The sequence below is a fragment of the Pseudophryne corroboree genome, chromosome 4 (assembly GCF_028390025.1).
Source record: "Pseudophryne corroboree isolate aPseCor3 chromosome 4, aPseCor3.hap2, whole genome shotgun sequence".
Taxonomy (NCBI): Eukaryota; Metazoa; Chordata; class Amphibia; order Anura; family Myobatrachidae; genus Pseudophryne; species Pseudophryne corroboree.
In genome coordinates this window covers 339037868-339058625 of record NC_086447.1, presented here as the reverse complement: position 1 = coordinate 339058625, position 20758 = coordinate 339037868, and the positions used below count along the sequence as shown (strand labels likewise).

At 47.2% G+C, this 20758-nt stretch overlaps 1 protein-coding gene across 1 annotated transcript in view; it reads left to right on the top strand.

The window, feature by feature from the left end:
- The window catches only part of LOC134909506 (probable cation-transporting ATPase 13A4), a 369987-nt gene that overhangs the window by 225052 nt on the left and 124177 nt on the right, over positions 1 to 20758 (top strand). The window lies entirely within an intron of this gene.

The following is a 20758-nucleotide window of genomic DNA, read 5'->3' as shown; positions in this document are numbered from 1 at the left end:
TATATATGTTTAGTGCTGCCTCCTCTGGTTTGAACCTTACCACGGGTTCATCTGACACATGTAAAAGACAGAAAGTGAGGGGCTAGCAGAACACTTGTCTGCAGTGTCCGTGGAGAGCGGAGATCTGAGGCCGGAAAACACTTTAATACACTGCAGTCGAGCGTTCTGCTAGCGAGAGACCTGGAGCTGGAGCCACCGCTGCTACTACCACCAGCCGTACAGCGTTTACACGGTGAGTCATCTGGAGGTATCGCAGGAGGAGCGTGAGGCTTATGATTTCTTTCTTAGATGTATGTGAACCTTTTACTTTGTAATTAAATCATTGATACTTTTATACTCACCTGATGCGTCCCTCACTTTCTGTCTTATAGATAGATAGATAGATAGATAGATATAGATATAGATAGAGAACAGAACGAGGCAGCACTCAGATTTAGTAATAAAGCAAATGAAGTGTATTCACATCATCACATCTACATTTTGGGGAGAGAATCCCCTTCATCAGGATGAATATATATATATATATATATATATATATATATATATATATATATATATATATATATATAATATATATATATATGTAGTTCATAGCTGGGCGGCACTCAGAAACTGTAATAAGTCATAAAGGTGAACAAGCCCCGTGGGGCAACTTTAATGTGACGTTTCGGTGTACAAAAAACCCCTTCCTCAGACAACCAGTTTAAACAATAACAGTGCTTTAAATAGACAAAACGTGTAACATCTTACCCTCCTCTCCAGTGTGTCCCCAGGCTCGCGTGGACGCCGTCCTGCAGTGACACTTCCGGCCGCGGGTCTTCCGTCGCGCCGGAAGTGACGTCACCCGTCCGGCTCGGTCGCCATGGTTACACACTGTTAAACAGAGCAGTGCGTAATCAGCAATGTGCGGAATACATAAACAGTGTCATGTAATAAACCTTATAAGATACTTAGTGCAAGGATTAAAAGCTATTAAAAAAGCCGTGCATTATGGTACAAAAATGACAAGTTAATAATGTGGGACAACATTGAAAATTTGATGTGCTCCTTAAGTGAACAAATAATGAAATGAATGCATACCATATACATTCTTATTCTCCATGTAAAATTACTCTGTGGTTAAATAGTGCTCACCACGTTTAATATAATCTCATTATTAGAACTTCACCCTATAATAAGGAAAACTATACTTCTACATGGCATTACTGCCCTCTGGTGTACAAAATTATATTGAACATATCACTGGAAAGCAAAAATCTTTCTAGGTTACTGTTAACACTCTGGAGGCCTAGTGAACTTATAAAAAGTGTGCTAGACCCAGGGTTTCATTAAGCCCTTTTGGGGATAGACAGTCCAATCGGAAAGTCCATCGGGACTCCAACTGTAGGAGGTTTTTGCCTCGATCGCCCCCACGATATGATGGAGGTATATGATCTATCGCCTTATATCTAAGGCTGGACAAATTGTGTTTACACTCTACAAAATGCCGGGCCACCGGCTGTTCACTTGTGCCTGATATCAATGCATTTCTGATGGCCGATCTATGTTGGGTGAGCCTGACTTTGAGCTGACATTCAGTCTTACCAACATAGTAAAGGCCGCAGAGACAGACTATAACGTAAATTACAAATCTGCTGGTACAGGTGAGAGGCCATTTAATACTATATTGTTTCCCCGTGTGTGGATGGGGTATGGTATCCCCTGTTAGCAAAAATGAACAAGTAGTGCATCCCAGACATTTATGACAGCCGTTCTTACGGCTGAGAAAATTTTGGGGTGTTGGTGGCGTCAGGAAGCCAGTAACGTCAGTTTTTACTATCAGATCCTTAAAGTTTCTGAATAACTAGGTCTTAATCGGGTTTTATGGAAACATTTCAAATCTGGATCCGTATTGACCATGTGCCATAAATTTTTAGCCTGTTGTGTTGTATGTAGGCTTTGTGTGTTATATTCATTCACCCAGGTCACCACCTTTGTTTCTGTAGTTTTTCTACCCAAAGGGTCTGTGGCTTTCTGTTGACTCACCCACTGGGCCCCATCTCTGGCTTTTTTCAATTCTTTTATATCATAGCCTCTTTCTCGAAATTTATCACCATGGCATCCAATTGGCCCGATGCCTTTTCTCGGTCACTATTGGCTCTGCATACACGCAAGAACTGAGAGTACGGGAGACCCCTGGTGGTAGATTTAGGGTGGAAACTATTGGCATGCAGAATGGTATTACGGTCAGTGGGTTTTGTGTATAAAGACGTATATATTTGTTGATTCCTGATCTGTATAAGGATGTCTAGAAAACATATTGCATGGTCACTACTGATCATGTTGAACTTAATCGGGTTAACAGAAGCATTTTGTTTCTCTATGATGGAAGTCAGAACTGGGAGATCATCTTGCCAAAAAATCAGAAGATCATCTATGTAACGATGATACATAAATAATGCATTGGAGATAAGTTGGTCTTCAAAGAAGATACCTTTCTCTGTCTCCCACATGTAACAGTTTGCAAAAGAGAGGGCCACTGAGGACCCAATTGCACAGCCAGTGACCTGTTTATAAAACACCCCATTAAACATAAAATAATTATGCTCTAAAGTAAACCGTAACAGTGATAAAAACAGATCAATATCAGGTGCCTTATAAAGTGCATTACCAAAAATTAACTTACGGACAGCTTCCACACCAGCCTTGTGCGGAATACATATGTATAAGCTGGTGACATCAAGTGTCACCAACGTGACACCCTCCAGAATAGCCTGCATCTGTGCAAATTTCTTTAATAAAGTGCTGGAATCCTTCAAGTGCGTGAGGGTGTTTTGGATACACGGCTTTAGGAAGGTGTCCAAAAAAATTGGCACTGGCTAGCACAGAGACCCACGGGCAGAAATGATTGGTCTGCCCGGTGGTCTCTGTGCGTCCTTGTGGACTTTGAGTAGTGTGTAAAATACTGGAATAACCGGAAAGGCTGTGGAAAGTTTGTCCACCAATACCTGGGTGAGCAACCCCTGTTCAACTGCTTGTTTCAAAATAGAGTCCAGCTCATGCTTAAATGACAAGGTAGGGTCTTGGTCCTATCTTTTTTATGTAGAAGTGTCACTCAGTAAACGATCACACTCCTGAATGTACGCTACTGTGTCTTGGATGACGATGGAACCCCCCCTTGTCAGCTGCGCGGATGATGATATCTTTACGTGCTTGTAATCCTTTCAGAGCGTCCCTTTCCTCCAGAGACAGATTGTGTCTAATCTGCTTCTCTGGTATATCCAAACTGTCCTCCAGGAGCCAATGAAATGTTTTTAAGGTAGGGTTGGAGGATTGAGGGTCAAAATTTGAACGCGGGCCCAGGTGCTGTATCCGCTCAGGTAGTGGTGTGGAAATATTCGTCAGGGGTTGTTTGGAAAAGTGTTCTCTCAATTTCAATGTTCTGTTAAATTTATATGATTCCACTTTCCATTTAAATTTGTCAGCTCTATTTGTTGGAATGAATGACAGACCTTTGTTTAAAAGACTTTTTTCTGGAACTGTGAGCGCATACTTAGACAGGTTGAATATTGTTTCTACTTGTGTTTGCGTTGTCTTCCCCTTTGTTTGTCTTTGCGACTGTCCCCCCCCCGCCGCGTTGGCCTCTTCCCCGGGGCGACCGCGTCCACCCGGGTGCGTACCCCTAAAGGGGTTAATGCTGTAGTATTGGGAGTGGCACTGTGGGTAGTCTCTTCAGATTCACTAGCTGGGGTTTTTTGTATGCCTGCAGGTTCTGTCTTCCCCGGAAAGTGTTAGGGGTCTGGTGTAGCCAATTGTATACCCGGTGCGGAGCATAGTCGGCCTGAACCTTCCTGTGTTTTTCTTTATTGTATCTCACCACGTCATTTCTGTAAGTCTCCAATTGATCTTTAAGTTTAACCATCCAATTCCCAGCCTGATCCTGCGTCAGTGTCTCTAAGTGTTTCTGCTCAAATGTGGCAATCTTATCTTTAGTTAAATTCCACTCCTTCGTTGATTCTTCGATCACTAACAATATAAGGTCCATGGAACACTTACTGAGGAAGGAAATCCAGCGCTTACAGAAACTTGTGTTATGTCGGCCAATTGTTGGTGAATTATGGACCCGAAAGCCCCGGGGTATCTGTTTCGCTCTAAAATAGTCAGACAATGTATGGCTGTGATACAGAAAATCGGTTTCCCGTTTCGTTAATTTGAATAATTCCTTGTAGATCTCCGCATTTGATTCTATGCATTCCTCCATGAGGGCAGTATCTTTGTGTAGAATATTTTCGGCATCTACATCAGAAAAGCTTAATGTTTCATAATTGTCGCATTCCATTAAAAATGAGGTAAAATCCTCATTACCAGTAGACGTTGCCATATTATATCCAATGTGCCTTCACCTTTCCTTATCAGGAGATAAAGTGCTTATGTGCCATAAAGTGCCCAGTTCTCAAAGTGCAACGTGCTAATCCACTGCCGGATGAAAATTTCAAACAAAGTGCAGGTGCAGACTTGTGCAAACAGTGGTACTGTGGAGGGAGAATTTTTTTCAGCCGGTTGCCTTGGGTCAAGGCCAGCGAACTTATCCACCGCAGCAGTGCGCTGTAACCATATACGTACCAAAATAGGACCCTGGCACTCCGGTCTTACGAATAGCCCGCTCCGGTGCCTTCCCCTCAGAGTTGTCCCTGCTTTACATAGTTCATAGCTGGGCGGCACTCAGAGACTGTAATAAGTCATAAAGGTGAACAAGCCCCATGGGGCAACTTTAATGTGACGTTTCGGGGTACAAAAAACTCTTTCCTCAGACAACCAGTTTAAACAATAACAGTGCTTTAAATAGACAAAACGTGTAACATCTTACCCTCCTCTCCAGTGTGTCCCCAGGCTCGCGTGGACGCCGTCCTACAGTGACACTTCCGGCCGCGGGTCCTCCGTCGCACTGGAAGTGACGTCACCGGTCCGGCCCCCTTGCCATGGTTACACACTGTTAAACAGAGCAGTGTGTAATCAGCAATGTGCGAAATACATAAACAGTGTCCTGTAATAAACCTTATTAGATACTTAGTTTTGACCCTCAATCCTCCAACCCTACCTTAAAAACATTTCATCGGCTCCTGGAGGACAGTTTGGATATACCAGAGAAGTAGATTAGACACAATCTGTCTCGGGAGGAATGGGACGCTCTGAAAGGATTACAAGCACGTAAAGATATCATCATCCGCGCAGCTGACAAGGGGGGTTCCATCATCATCCAAGACACAGTAGTGTACATTCAGGAGTGTGATCGTTTACTGAGTGACACTTCTACATAAAAAAGATTGGACCAAGACCCTACCTTGTCATTTAAGCATGAGCTGGACCCTATTTTGAAACAAGCAGTTGAACAGGGGTTTCTCACCCAGGTATTGGTGGACAAACTTTCCACAGCCTTTCCGGTTATTCCAATATTTTACACACTACCCAAAGTCCACAAGGACGCACAGAGAGCACCGGGCAGACCAATCATTTCTGCCCGTGGGTCTCTGTGCGAGCCAGTGTAAATTTTTTTGGACACCTTCCTACAGCCGTGTATCCAAAACACCCTCACGCACTTGAAGGATTCCAGCACTTTATTAAAGAAATTTGCACAGATACGGGCTGTTCCGGAGGGTGTCACGTTGGTGACACTTGATGTCACCAGCTTATACACATGTGTTCCGCACAAGGCTGGTGTGGAAGCTGTCCGTAAGTTAATTTTTGGTAATGCACTTTATAAGGCACCTGATATTGATCTGTTTTTATCACTGTTACGGTTTACTTTAGAGCATAATTATTTTATGTTTAATGGGGTGTTTTATAAACAGGTCACTGGCTGTGCAATGGGGTCCTCAGTGGCCCCCTCTTTTGCAAACGGTTACATGTGGGAGACAGAGAAAGGTATCTTCTTTGAAGACCAACTTATCTCCAATGCATTATTTATGCATCATCGTTACATAGATGATCTTCTGATTTTTTGGCAAGATGATCTCACAGTTCTGACTTCCATCATAGAGAAACAAAATGCTTCTGGTAACCCGATTAAGTTCACCATGACCAGTAGTGACAATGCAATATGTTTTCTAGACATCCTTATACAGATCAGGAATCAACAAATATATAGGTCTTTATACACAAAACCCACTGACCGTAATACCATTCTGCATGCCAATAGTTTCCATCCTAAATCTACCACCAGGGGGCTCCCGTACTCTCAGTTCTTGCGTGTATGCAGAGCCAATAGTGACCGAGAAAAGGCATCGGGCCAATTGGATGCCATGGTAGATAAATTTCGAGAAAGAGGCTATGATATAAAAGAATTGAAAAAGACAGACCCTTTGGGTAGAAAAACTACAGAAACAAAAGGTGGTGACCTGGGTGAATGAATATAACACACAAAGCTTACATACAACACAACAGGCTAAAAATTTATGGCACATGGTCAATACGGATCCAGATTTGAAATGTTTCCATAAAACCCGATTAAGACCTAGTTATTCAGAAACTTAAAGGATCTGATAGTAAAAACTGACGTTACTGGCTTCCTGACGTCACCAACACCCCAAAATTTTCTCAGCCGTAAGAACGGCTGTCATAAATGTCTGGGATGCACTACTTGTTCATTTTTGCAAACAGGGGATACCATACCCCATCCACACACGGGGAAACAATATAGTATTAAATGGCCTCTCACCTGTACCAGCAGATTTGTAATTTACGTTATAGTCTGTCCCTGCGGCCTTTACTATGTTGGTAAGACTGAATGCCAGCTCAAAGTCAGGCTCACCCAACATAGATCGGCCATCAGAAATGCATTGATATCAAGCACAAGTGAACAGCCGGTGGCCCGGCATTTTGTAGAGTGTAAACACAATTTGTCCAGCCTTAGATATAAGGCGATAGGTCATATACCTCCATCATATCGTGGGGGCGATCGAGGCAAAAAACTCCTACAGTTGGAGTCCCGGTGGATTTTCCGATTGGACTGTCTATCCCCAAAAGGGCTTAATGAAACCCTGGGTCTAGCATACTTTTTATAAGTTCACCAGGCCTCCAGAGTGTTAACAGTAACCTAGAAAGATTTTTGCTTTCCAGTGATATGTTCAATACAATTTTGTACACCAGAGGGCAGTAATGCCATGTAGAAGTATTGCTTTCCTTATTACAGGGTGAAGTTCTAATAATGAGATTATATTAAACGTGGTGAGCACTATTTAACCACAGAGTAATTAAACATGGAGAATAAGAATGTATATGGCATGCTTTCATTTCATTATTTGTTCACTTAAGGAGCACATCAAATTTTCAATGTTGTCCCACGGTATTAACTTGTCATTTTTGTACCATAATGCACGGCTTTTTTAATAGCTTTTAATCCTTGCACTAAGTATCTTATAAGGTTTATTACAGGACACTGTTTATGTATTTCGCACATTGCTGATAACACACTGCTCTGTTTAACAGTGTGTAACAATGGCGACCGGTGCTGGACGGGTGACGTCACTTCCGGCACGACGGAGGACCCGCGGCCGGAAGTGTCACTGCAGGACGGTGTCCACGCGAGCCTGGGGACACACTGGAGAAGAGGGTAAGATGTTACACGTTTTGTCTATTTAAAGCACTGTTATTGTTTAAACTAATTGTCTGAGGAAGGGGTTTTTTGTACCCCGAAACGTCACATTACAGTTGCCCCACGTAGCTTGTTCACCTTTATGACTTATTACAGTCTCTGAGTGCCGCCCAGCTATGAACTATGTAAAGCAGTGACAACTCTGAGGGGAAGGCACCGGAGTGGGCTATTCGTAAGACCGGAGTGCCAGGGACTTATTTTGGTTCGTATATATATATATATATATATATATATATATATATATATATATATATATATATATATATATATATATATATATATATATATATATAGGCAGGGGCGGATCCAGAAGAAAATGAAAGGGGGGGCACCATGATAGGGGAACAGTGAGTTTTATGTACATGTACCTAAGGCACGTGTGCTCCCAGATAAGGGGTGTGGTATCACAGGGGGCGTGGCCTCACAGAATACGCCATCAGGTAATGATTGGCTGTAGACACGCATCCTGGCTTATTGCCAATGTTTCACCCTGATGAAAGGGCTGATTGGGCCTTGAAATGTTGGTCACCTGTTCCATTAGCTATGGGAGCCTGGAAGGCACCCAAGCACAATATAATTATTATAGTTTTTAGTTGGTGGTGGCAGGTGCAGCATACCTTGTTTTGGGCACTGCACTGAAACTCAGACTGCAGGACACAAACTGCCCATTTTGATTAGCAAAAGCAGCCAACTTATTCTCCAACAAGCAGCATAAGACATCTGCAGGACAACCCTGTCACAATCACACGGGCCGCCTTCTCAAAGCTGAGGCTGAGTTTGACTGCACCTAGCATGGTAGTAAAGGAAGTGGAGGAGGAAGCGCTGGGAAACTGTGCGGTGCAGTGAGGGCTAATGAGGCCTTCTGCGCCGTCATAAGTAACAGTCTTACTCGATGCTCGCATTTGAACCCCGCGCCTGAGCTGGACTCTGGCCGGCTGGTAGTGGGGGAGGTAGGTTGCGGTGTGAGCAGGGGGAGGCTGGAGCTGCAGCTCCAGCCTCCCATTGGTTACCACACGGACTTGCTGATAGAGCCGCGACGGGTCCTAGTGTTGCCGGCTCTTTTATCAAATCTAACTGATGGACTTAGCAGTAGCTGTTGCTGTTCTCCTTTTGAAAAAAAAAAAGAAGTCAGAAATGACAGGGGGGCACAAGCCCGAGTACCCCTCCCTGGAACCGCCTATGTATCAGGGCCAGATCTAGACCTTGAGGCGCCCTGGATGACAAAATAGGGGCGTGGCTTTATGGAGAAGGGGCGTGGTCAGTTTTGCCCCCTGTAGCTGTGCCCACAGTAGTATTGCCCCCAGTACTGTGCCACCTATAGAATTACCGGGTGGTCTTCAGTATGCCGGTGGTCGGGCTCCAGGCGACCAGCATACCGGCGCCGGGAGCCCGACAGCCGGCATACCGACACTTATTCTCCCTCGTGGGGGTCCACGACCCCCCTGGAGGGAGCGCCACCGTGCCCGTAGCATGGCGAGCGCAGCGAGCCCGAAAGGGGCTCATTTTCACTCGCCACACTGTCGGTAAGCCGGCGGCCGGCCTCCCAGCGCCGGTATGCTGGTCGCCGGGAGGCCGGCCGCCGGCAGATCGTAGTGAACCCGAATTACCCCCAGTACTGTGCCCTCTGTAGAATTCAGTGGCGTGTGGTGAGGTCAGTGGCTGGTGAGGCACTACAGCGAAATGTCCGCTGAATCCTGCCAATGACCCCTTCCACCGCCAAGCCAATGCCTGCTACTGCCTCTGAGCCGATGCCTGCTGCCACCACCAATGGCTTACAAACTCACCCACCATCAACTGACCCAGCCCTCCGCCACTAATTTGCATCTCAGTCCGATGCCACCAATGCCCGCTGCCTGCCTGCTCATCATACTTGTGATATATTGTACAATTTTATAGAAAAAAAAAATAGTGTGTGGGACTAGGAAGGGAGTTGGCGGAGGACATGAATGCAATTTTGTTGTCCAGAACTTCCATTAACTTAATGGAGAAGGGTCTGGATGGGTTAAAAAATTTAAAAATAAATGTGTGAGGTCCCCCCTCCTAAGTATAACCAGCCTCGTGCTCCTTGAGCCGGTCCTGGTTGTTAAAATACTGCGGGGAAAATTGGACAGGGGATCCCCGTATTTAGACAACCAGCACCGGGCTCCACTAGCCAGGGACATAATGCCACAGCCGGGGGACACATTTATGTAGGTCCCTGTGGCCGTGGCATTAACCCCCCCAACTAGTCACCCCTGGCCGGGGTTCCCTGGATGAGTGGGGACACCTTAAATCAAGGGGTCCCCCCCTCCAGGCACCCAAGGGCCAGGGGTGAAGCCCGAGCGGTCCCCATCACCCCTGGGCGGTGAGTGCCAGGCCATAAGTGTAAAAAAAATAAGAATATTGTTTTTTGTTGTGGAACTACAAGGCCCAGCAAGCCTCCCCCGCTTGCTGGTACTTGGAGAACCTCAGGTACCAGCATACGGGGAAATAAGGGGCGGGAAATAAGGGGCCCGCTGGTACCTGTAGTTCTACAACAAAAATAATACCCAAATAAAAACAACACACACACCTTGAAAGTAAAAATTTATTAAAGCACACACACTCACACATACTTACCTACATCCCACGCCAATCACGTCCACTTGTCCATGTAGAATGCAATAGGGGTACCTGTAAAAATGAGAGAGAGATTACTTACCTACATCCCACGCCGATCCCGTCCACTTGTCCATGTAGAATCCAATAGGGGTACCTGTAAAAATTTAAATTATACTTACAAACTTCAACACAGGAGGGAGGGGGGGGAGGAGTTACAAACTTCAACACAGGAGGGGGGGGGAAGAGAGAGAGAGAGAGAACGAACACACACACACCACTGGACACCTCGGATAAAGGTGCCGCTTCTGCCCTGCAGCTGCTCCGGCGGAGGGAGTTTACCAGCGGCTCTTGTCTTCATTGGGGTGGCACGGGGAGACAGCAACACATGAGGGGGGGGGGGGAGAGGCAGAGATGGCCATAGGCATAGGCACACTAGGCAATTGCCTAGGGCATTTGAAATGCCAAGGGGCATCAGCAGCTTCTCCTGATTAAAATAATATGCGGCATGCCTATATTCTGTGTGAAGCATTTCATATGCAGATACAGCCACAGTCACACACAGTATATAGGCATGCTGCATATTATTTTAATCAGTAGAAGCTGCTTGTGCATCCTAGCCAATAGCAATGCAAATAAGATGCATTTTCATTAAAAAAAAAGGTGCCAGATGTTAGCATTGAGGCAATATTTATGAGGACACATCTGTATCCAAGTAGAGGCAGAGGTCACAGTGTTAGTGGCAGTGTGATTGCTGTGTGCATGTGAGTGGGTTGGTTGCACAGTAGTGTTCAGAATATGTGTAAGGAGCATTATGTGTGTCATGTAAAAATGCATTAATAATGTGCAACATATGTGTAAGGGGAACTATGCGTGTCATTATGTGTATGTAAGTGAAATCATTTGGTCAATAGATAATGAAATTGTGGGAAGAGAGGTTATGTAGTAGAGTGGTAATATGATCAGTTTAGGATTAGACATGTTTAGTTTACGTAATCTCTGGGACGTCAAGGAAAATATAGAAAAGAGGCAGTTGGAGATGAGTGAGGAGAGCGTGGTAAAAGTCAGGGGAGGACAGGTAGATATGAGTATTATCAGCGTAGGTATGATATTGAAAGTCAATAGAGCTTGTGAATTCAGCAAAAGAGGACGAATAGAGGGAGAATAGGAGAGGTCCCAGAACAGAAAGTTGGGGACATCAACTGTTAGTGGAAGTGTGAAGGGGGGGGGGGTGGAGGAGTCATGAGAGGAGACAGAGAAGGAATGGTAGAAGAAGTAAGAGGACAGCCAGGTAGGGGCAGTATCACATAGACCAAGTGAGTAAAGTATTTAAAAGAGGAAAGGGTGGTCCATAGTGTCAAAGGCAGCAGGTAGGTCAAGTAGACTGAGCAGAGAGTAGTGGCCATTGGATTTGGCAGCAAGGAGGTCATTGCTGACTTTTATGAGGGCAGTTGCAGTGGAGTGGAGAGGATGGAAGCCACACTAAAATAGGTCAAGTAGGGAGTGTAAGGAAAGAAAGGCAGTAAGGTGGTTGTAAACAATGTGCTCAAGGAGTTTGTAGGAAAAGGATAGAACTAGAGAGATGGGTCAGTAGTTGGAGAGAATTGGGATAAAGAGTATTTTTTTAAGAGTAGGTTGCATGTTTGAATGCAGAGGGGGCAATGTCTGATGAGATAGAGAGATTGAGGAGATGTGCAAGTTGAGAACAGGCAGAAGGAGAGATGTAAAGTAGAAGGTGGAGGGGATTGGATCAAAAGGTGGAAGACCAGATAATGATCATGACTTCATCACCATATGGAGGAAAAAGAAGACAGAGTTAGTGAGTAGATGGGGAGGAGTAAGCTGGGAAAGGATGGGGTGGGGTACTGATGGTTTGGTGGGATGTAATGTCCTGATATATGGAGTAATTTTTAGCTGTGAAGTAGGTAGCAAAGTCAAGGGCAGAGAGTTTGGAGAGAAGGCGAGGAGAGAGTGGACAAGGGAAAGTGTTTAAAATGGTGAAGAGACACTAGAGTTTGAGTACTGGGAGAAGATGAGGTTTGTTTTAAATATGACCTTTTTAGAGAGAGAAAAGCCAGCACTGTAGGATAAGAGTGTAAATTTGAAATAGAGTCAGCATTAGAGCATGATATTTTCTGCTGTAGCTCGATGGTATGTGAACACTTTTGCAGGTATCTGGTGCTTCTATAATGCCAGAGTTGAGGAATGGATCTGAAAGGGCGAATAGTTGTCTCTGGAGCAATAGAGTGAAGAGCAGAAATAAGTTAGGCATTGTATAGGGAAGTGAGAGAAGAGAGAGAAGAGGGGAGGGGAGAGAAGTGAGTTGAGCAGGTATGATAAGGATATGGGATAGCATGAATGTTACACTTAGTATTGGTAACCTTAGGTCGCTGAGGTCGAGAAGGAGAGAGGTATAAGTTAAAAGAGAGAAGATGATGGTCACAGAGGGGAATGGGGAATAGGTGTAGTTGGAAATATCACTACAGTGGTTGAAGACCAGATCAGTTGAGTGCCCACCCACATGGGAGGTTAAGATTAAGGAGTTTAGAGGCAGGGAATTTTGTCGGGATATCGATTGGGATTTTTAAGTCACCTAAGATAATGTGGGGAAGTTCTAAAGAGAGGAAGTGAGGGAGCTAGGAAGCAAAGTTGTCATGGAAATTGGAGGGAGGTCCATAGGGGTAGTAAATAACAGGTATTCAAAGGTGAACAGGTCTATTTCCCTAAATATTAGACATGACAGGGCTTGCATCTCAGAGTTCGAGCCTACCCAAACGTACTGTACCCAATCTTGAGGAATCCGGACCAGCCACTCGGATTTACCCATCAATTTCGGACTTCAGGTCAAAACTAAATGTCATCAGCCAACTTTTGGATTCTATATAAGACACCTGCAGTGGTGATTCTTGTGCCAGTTCCCCTCACCCACACTTCTGCGCACTCTGCTTGGCTGTATTGCTCCTGTGTCTGCCGACTCCAGTGTCCATCCAATATAGAGGCTGCTCCGGTGCTGCTATGATTTGCTCCATCCATACACTCCAGTGGTCCATACACTCCAGTGGCTTCTCCTGTGCTCAGTGCTGTGCTGTGTCCATTCACTCCTGTGCTCTCAGTGTAACCATCTGCTCCAGTGCTGCTGACGCACCTGTCGAGTGTCTATCCATGACAATTGTAGGGAATACCGCACTGACCAATGATACTATGCTAACCAGCATAAACAAACCAAAATTTAAACAAGTACATGGGTAAATTCCTCTCAATGTGGCCTAATTCAGCCCTTAGCAGAGTGCGCACATGTACCTTGGGAGCCCAGTGAGATGCTAAAAGCATCTCAGGGCTGCGATTGCCTCTGTCTGATTGACAGGCATAGACGGTCGCTGGGTGGGAGGGGGCATGCCAACAGCATTAGAACACAGTTAGCGGGGGTGGGTCGCAGCGGCTGTGTGACATCACATGCCACCACTGAGACCCAGGACGCAGCGGGTAGCCACCTGCCAGCGTGCAGGAACTGTGCAGGCAGGGAGCTACTTACCGGGTTGAAAAGCATCGCCGCTGTGCAATGCTTTTGCACCCATGCAGGGGGGCAGAGCCAGACATAGGAGGCGGACTAGCCCTGTGCTGGGTTTCCTCTCGCATGTCTGAGAAACTGATCGTAGATGTGCTACATTTAGCGATCAGATCAGAATCACACCCCCAAACAGGCCCAAATTATGTGATTTTAGCAGTTTTTATAAATTTTGGGGGGAAAAACCCCATACAAATTCAAAGCAAAAACCAAAATATGTGAGGGTGGTTTTGGCAAAACCGAATTCAAAACACAAATTTATTAGAGATCCAAAACAAAGATATTCACTGGCAGTCAATCAGCAGTGGAAAGTGTCCGTAAATGGCTGTGATTTCAACTTTCAGCATTTTTGCTAATTCGGTTGAATATACTGTGAGTTTGGTATAATTTATTAGTTCACATACAGTATATGGTATAGTTGCTGTGAATATACCAGAGGATGACTTGCAACAATCATATCTCCATTCTCCATGCCTTAATTAAACCTTAGGAGTTTGACAACTGTTACATGCCTTCAGAGGCACCAAGAGGGTAGGAAATGGATACTAATTACCTTGGCCCAGGCTTGTTGTTGAAGGTGCCCAGGTCTGCTGCCCTCCCATTTTAACCTGTAAGTGGCAGAAGCCTTTCTCACCAAGCACAGGCTGCTCTATGCTGGGATGCTGTGGGTCATCCAGGGAGGCTGCTGCCGCTGAGAAGCATCGGTCTCCTCTGCTTGCATGATGTGTAGGGGGGAGTGATTGAAATGACTGCCCCCCACCCCTGGATCTGCCTCTGGCTGAGGGGTGTGGCACCTGCCATGAATTCTAGTGCAACTTTTGTGCCCCTTTCCCTGCTAACTGCATCTCTGGCTGGACACTATTCAACTTGCAGCAGGGAAAGGGTTAACAGTGCCCTGAGTGCTGCGTCTGGCACATGGACACTGACGAGTCAGCAAGAGGCGTATGGATCCCAGTGAGAGAGACGGCTTGTGCTGTGGCAGTTACAGCCATATGCCGGTGTGAGAGTGGCGGTGCGGTGTAGTGCTTGCTGCCGTGCAGGTGTAGACTCACTGCATACCAGGAACCACACCCTCTCACCTTCAGGTCATGGATACTCCAACAGACCTGGAACACCAAATGGTTCTGGACACGACAATATAGGGGGAAGGAGATGGTTGAGTGCCGTTCCTCATAACTGCGGACCGAAACACCCTCCGAAACTAAGGGAAATAGAGCTTTTGGGCTAGGTGAAGGTCATCCTTGGCACTCTGCCTCAGAGCCCGTATTTCACCTATTAGTACTCTTGCACCAGGTGTAAATTCAACCTTGCACCGGCGTGCAAGGTTCACCCAGAACAAAGGAGGATAGGTAGGGAACAGACGGACACAAAAAGGGGCACACGGACAGGGGAAAAATACTATTTTAAATTACTGGGGAGTGGGCGCCAAACAGCCTACCCACCTCTCCCCACACACTTACTTGGTCCTACTGCCCCCCTAAATGCACACAGGCCAAAGGCCTGACTTTACCCTCGGGCCTAGCGCCTGCCTATCTTGGGGCCAGGTGGAGTTAGCTGGGCCTAGTGCCCAGATCACTCTTATACAATGGGGCTGAGGCTTACAAGCCTGTCTTACTGTGGGCTTATTCTTGGTGACCTGGGCCTAGTGCCCAGAGTCACCTTATACCTGTTATGACTATTAAGCTCCTGTGTGTGCACATGCAGGAAGAACCTGAAATGAGGTCAGCTGAAGCCAGGTGAAAATGAAACAAGGCTTATTGCAGTGAAAGAACCAGTAAGATATCAGCATACAGAGAATGGATCCTTGATAAACATGGAACAGAATGCATTATTCCCAGATAATAGTAATGGCTTGATATTTAACAGGGAGTATGATTATGCTTGAATTTAGATACAGTCCAGATTAATTGCAGAGGTGAAAATGAACATGAAGAAATCCAGGTTTAAACAAAGCAGAGGGAAAATAACATACCAAAATGAAGTTACCAGGCTGGGGTGGAAACAGACTGCAAATAATAATTCAGGAATGCAGATATTGCTCCAGCAGGGCAAGAAGTTTCATAACAAGGCATAGGTGAAACCAGGCTCCAGGAAATATCTCAGAGATGCAGGTATGGCAGAAGCAGGACAGGATAACTGGAGAGAGCCTAATCACAATCCACATGGAACCACAATGATCTGCACATGAATGCTGGTGAGCAGGAGTTAAATAGCAGCACAAGGTGTTGGCCACAGCTGCTCACAATCAAGTAATCAACCTGCAGGGACAGAGTGTGCAACTGCCATTCAGACCTAAGGCAGCAAGTGAGACCCATAGAGGCAGGAATGAGACATAATGCAAGGCAACACAAACACACAGACATTCCTAACAATACCTCCTACTGGGGCACACTTCAACTAGGGCCTAATACCCTCTACTGTGCAACAGGCCTAATGCCTGAGATTAGCCACGGGCCCATTGCCCGCCTACTGCGCCACAGGCCGGTGGCCTGACTATGCCCACAGGCCTAATGCCCGATCCCTGATGGTCTAGGGAGAAAAGGAGGGTGTGTGTGACAGGTGCTCTCACAGAGGGCCTACCTTTCCCAGTGGGAGAGGCACCAGGGGGAGCTTCATTAGCTCTTTTTCTTCCAACCCCTGGTGACCTCTCCGGCACTCCTCTTCACTCTTCTGCCGCTGGCCTATCCTGGCCAGTGGCGCCGCTGCCCCTCTTCTGCGTCCAGCCATCACTGGACATCTTCTCCGCTGACGCCCGCGTCTTCAGGCCCCTTCCGCAGCCACAGGAACAGCATCTGTGCCGTCTGTCTTCTGGTGCTGCCCGGCTCTTCTGCGCTCTTCTGTGCGGTCTTCTTCCTCTTCGGCTCCCACCCAGTGTCTGACATCACTCGCCGGGGGCAGGGCCTATGAAGCAACGAGCACCAATTGTCTCAACGCGTCTGATTCCCATTAGCCGGTGCCCTGTGAGCCACGATTGGCTCACGGACGGCGCCAGATTCAAAATCACGCCGGCACTTCCAATTGGCTGCCAAAACGGTGCCAAGTTTGAATTGCCGCTGCTGCAGCGCTGCCCGTTGCCGCTTCAGGGCCGGTGCAGGGAATCAATACGTGGTCCCTGCACCAGACACCCGCCACTGCTGCTCAACCAACACTGGGGACAGACAAGCTGCCCCAGTGCTGTCTACAGTCTGGAACTGCAGGGGACACAGACCCCTGCACTCTGCTGGGAGCCTGGCGCTGGGAGCGGACACACCGCCCCAGCGCCTACACACATCTCAACACCGGGATACTTGGCAGTTGGGCGGTGGCTATCTTAGGAAGACACAGAGCAGCAAATTGGAGCGGGGCGGGGCTGTGTAGTAACTTACCCTATTCAGTGGTGTTCTCGGTGACTGGAGGGAAGGAAGTGTGGCAGCGGAAGTCAGAGGGCAGATGCACCACCGCTCACAGATGCTTATTACAAGCAGTGAGAGCCCCAGTTATCATTCCTCATTTGGCAAGATCAAACTATAAGATTTAGCTCTCCAGAGACCTGCAGCTCATGTTTGTTATTGTTGAACAGAAAAAGAGTGAATTTTCCAGGCAAAGAAAGATACATATTTGGAGTTTAGCAAAAGATACTTTTGTTGCAGAAATTATCTGGAAACTAAAAAGAAAGTAACAGTCATGCTGCAAGCAGTAAACCATTTATTTTCAAGGAAAGGAAATCTCTGCCTCCTTTAATCAGAGCAAGCCTATCCTTGCAAAACTTCCATTTTTAGTGTGAGACTCTGAACTTGAATAAGCAGTATACTGTATATACAGTAGCGGATCTTGCCACGGGCAAGCAGGACTTTTGCCCGGGGCGCCGCCTTCCGGAGGGCGCCGGCGCCATCCGGAGGGCGCCGTACCATGGCAAGATCCGCTACTGCTGTGCCCCCTGCTGCCCGCTGTGTCCCGCTGTGAAGGGCGTCCCGCGTAGAGTCTAGTTTCCCTTCGTGGAGAGGACCTTTGCTGGGCGGTGCGCGATGACGTCATCGCGCACCGCTTAGCAATTCAGCGGCGCCACTACTGTACAGGGGGCATAAATGACCACACCCCCTGTATGAAGCCACGCCCCTATGTCCTGCCCGGGGCGCAAAAAGGCCTTGAACCGGCCCTGTGTATATACTAGGGAACATTAGTCATTTTAAAAGAGTTCTCCAATGAGAACAGTTTAACGTACTTAAACTAGTGTATGGGGACCCATTCAGTGGTTAAAGTGGGGCGGAACGGGGCGGAACTGCGTTCCGTCACCTCTAATTGCAGGCGGAACTAGTTCCGCCTCCGCCCGGCCACAGCATCAGGTCCCTGCTGCATTGCAAAGGTAGCAGCGGCCGCCAGCCAATCCCGGCTCGCAGACCGGCTGCAGCACCAATCAAAAAAAGGGGCGGCTTTTTTAAAATCTGGCGTGAACCAATCACGGCTCGCGGACCGCCAGCCAATGAGAAGCTGCCATGTGGCAGCTTCTCATTAGCTGGCGGTCCGGGAGCAGTGAATGGTGCACAATTGGCGCCAGATTCAAAGTGCGGCCTCGCTGCTTTGCAATAGCAGCCGGTCCGTGAGCCAGGACTGTCTGGTGGCCGCTGCTAGCTTTACACCGCAGCCGGGGACCTGATGCTCCAGCCCACAGCCACTGAAGCACACAGCCACACTGAGGAGAGTGCTGCTGGACTGAGGAGCAGCAATGACAGGGGCGAGGATTTGACGCCGGGCAGCTCATGGACCAGCAATGGAGAGACAGCGGCAGCATTTTTTTTGAGGCGCCAGCTGCGAGCAAATTGCGGCTAGTGACCCAACAGCCAGACGGCGGATTAACGTAGCAGCCTTCAGGTGTCCCAGCCTTCAGGTACCCCGCATCTTTGTCTGTTACCATGCGACAAGCACACAACCTCCCTGCTACTGTCAATTTCCTCATTCAGGTCCCTTCATTTTGCCAATAGGTTGCCAAGTGACTCCGGGCTCTGTATGCCCGCAGCAATGACTAGAGCTCTGTCGACTGTTCATAGACACTGCACAGTCGTGTGGGATTGGGGCAGATATCTGTGTTATCTGGTGGGTGCAGGCTGACAGCGCATGGGTGGATGCTGCATTCAGTGGGAGCCTCTCACGGTCACCCTGCATGGCTGACTTCCACATTTCTCCTCTTGACAACCAAAGTCCGCTACAGTGACACTAGTGACTGTCTGTTTGGACACTTAGTTGTTCAAAACTCCCAAGGTGACTCCAGGAGGGGAGAAATCCTTTTCCACCTTCGGGAAAGAAATGGAGCTACAGGGTCTGGCAGAAGTGGGTAAAGGGTGCGGAGAAGGGAGAGAGCTGGTTGGCTTGCTCTCAAGCCTCCCTATTTGAGTAAGTACTTCAGTGGCATCAGAGAGAGCCAGCTGCCACCTCCCACCTCATTGCACCCAGGCCCATGGAAGCTGCAGTGTCCTAAAACATATAGGATATGCACGTATGCAAAATATATCTAATTATTAGACACATTATTGCTACACTTATCGCATGAGGCCCCTGTTTCTAAAAAGTGAAGGGAATGTTCTGTGTGGGGGGATACTTGCCAGCGGTTGTGTGTAAGTGGCTCTGATATTGTGGGCATTGTGTGTGTAAAGGGCACTAGTATGTGGGACGGGCAATGTGAATAAAATTGTGCTACTGTGAGACATTATTTTGAATTGGGGTACTTTTGTGTGGCCACGCCCCTTCCTTGTGAGGCCACACCCCTTTATGTGGCGCGCGCGCCTTAGGCGCGCACTAAGCAGGGGGGGTCATGGCGGAGGTGAGTTCCCCCACCTCTCCAGGACCACTTTAAGCCCTGGACCCATTAGTAGTGCGATTTATATGTGATTATTTTTAATTTACTTTATTATACCCCTTTCACACCGCACAAATAACCCGGTATCAACCTGGCATATTGCCGGGTCAACACGGGTCAGCGTGTGGTGTGAAAGCGACATAGCCGAAATCCCGGGTCGCCTGACCCGGCAATTCAACCTGGGAATAAAGCAGAGTTATTCCCGAGTTGAATACCGGGTCAATGGCAGCGTAAACGGGCTCCTTCACTACAACAGGGAGAGGCGGCGCGGAGATGATCTCATCTCCCAGCGCTGCTTCCGCCCCCGCTGCCGGCCCTGCCCCCCGCCACTATAGCAACCTGCCCAGCATATTGCTGGGTCGGGGAAGCCAGCAGCAGCGTCCAATGCCGGATCCCACCCGGGAAGGACCCGTTTCCAATTACCGGGTTAAAGCCGGCATTGGCGGTGTGAAAGGGGTATTAGTTTGATAAGATTGTTAACTGTTGATAGTAAATTCTATTTTTTTTTTTGCTCTATTATGTGCCGTTTATATATATATATATATATATATATATACAAAGTGCGTGGTTCTGAAATCAAATTGATGTAGTAGTAAGTGAAGTACTGGCGTACAAGAGTTTCATGTACTGTATATTGGGGGTAATTCCAAGTTGATCGCAGCAGGAATTTTGTTAGCAGTTGGGTAAAACCATGTGCACTGCAGGGGAGGCAGATATAACATGTGCACAGAGAGTTAGATTTGGGTGTGGTGTGTTCAATCTGCAATCTAAATTGCAGTGTAAAAATAAAGCAGCCAGTATTTACCCTGCACAGAAATAAAATAACCCACCCAAATCTAACTCTTTCTGCACATGTTATATCTGCCTCCCCTGCAGTGCACATGGGCCCTCATTCCGAGTTGATCGGTCGCAAGGCGAATTTAGCAGAGTTACACACGCTAAGCCGCCGCCTACTGGGAGTGAATCTTAGCTTCTTAAAATTGCGACCGATGTATTCGCAATATTGCGATTACTAACTACTTAGCAGTTTCAGAGTAGCTCCAGACTTACTCTGCCTGTGCGATCATTTCAGTGCTTGTCGTTCCTGGTTGACGTCACAAACACACCCAGAGTTCGCCCAGGCACTCCCACCGTTTCTCCAGCCACTCCTGCGTTT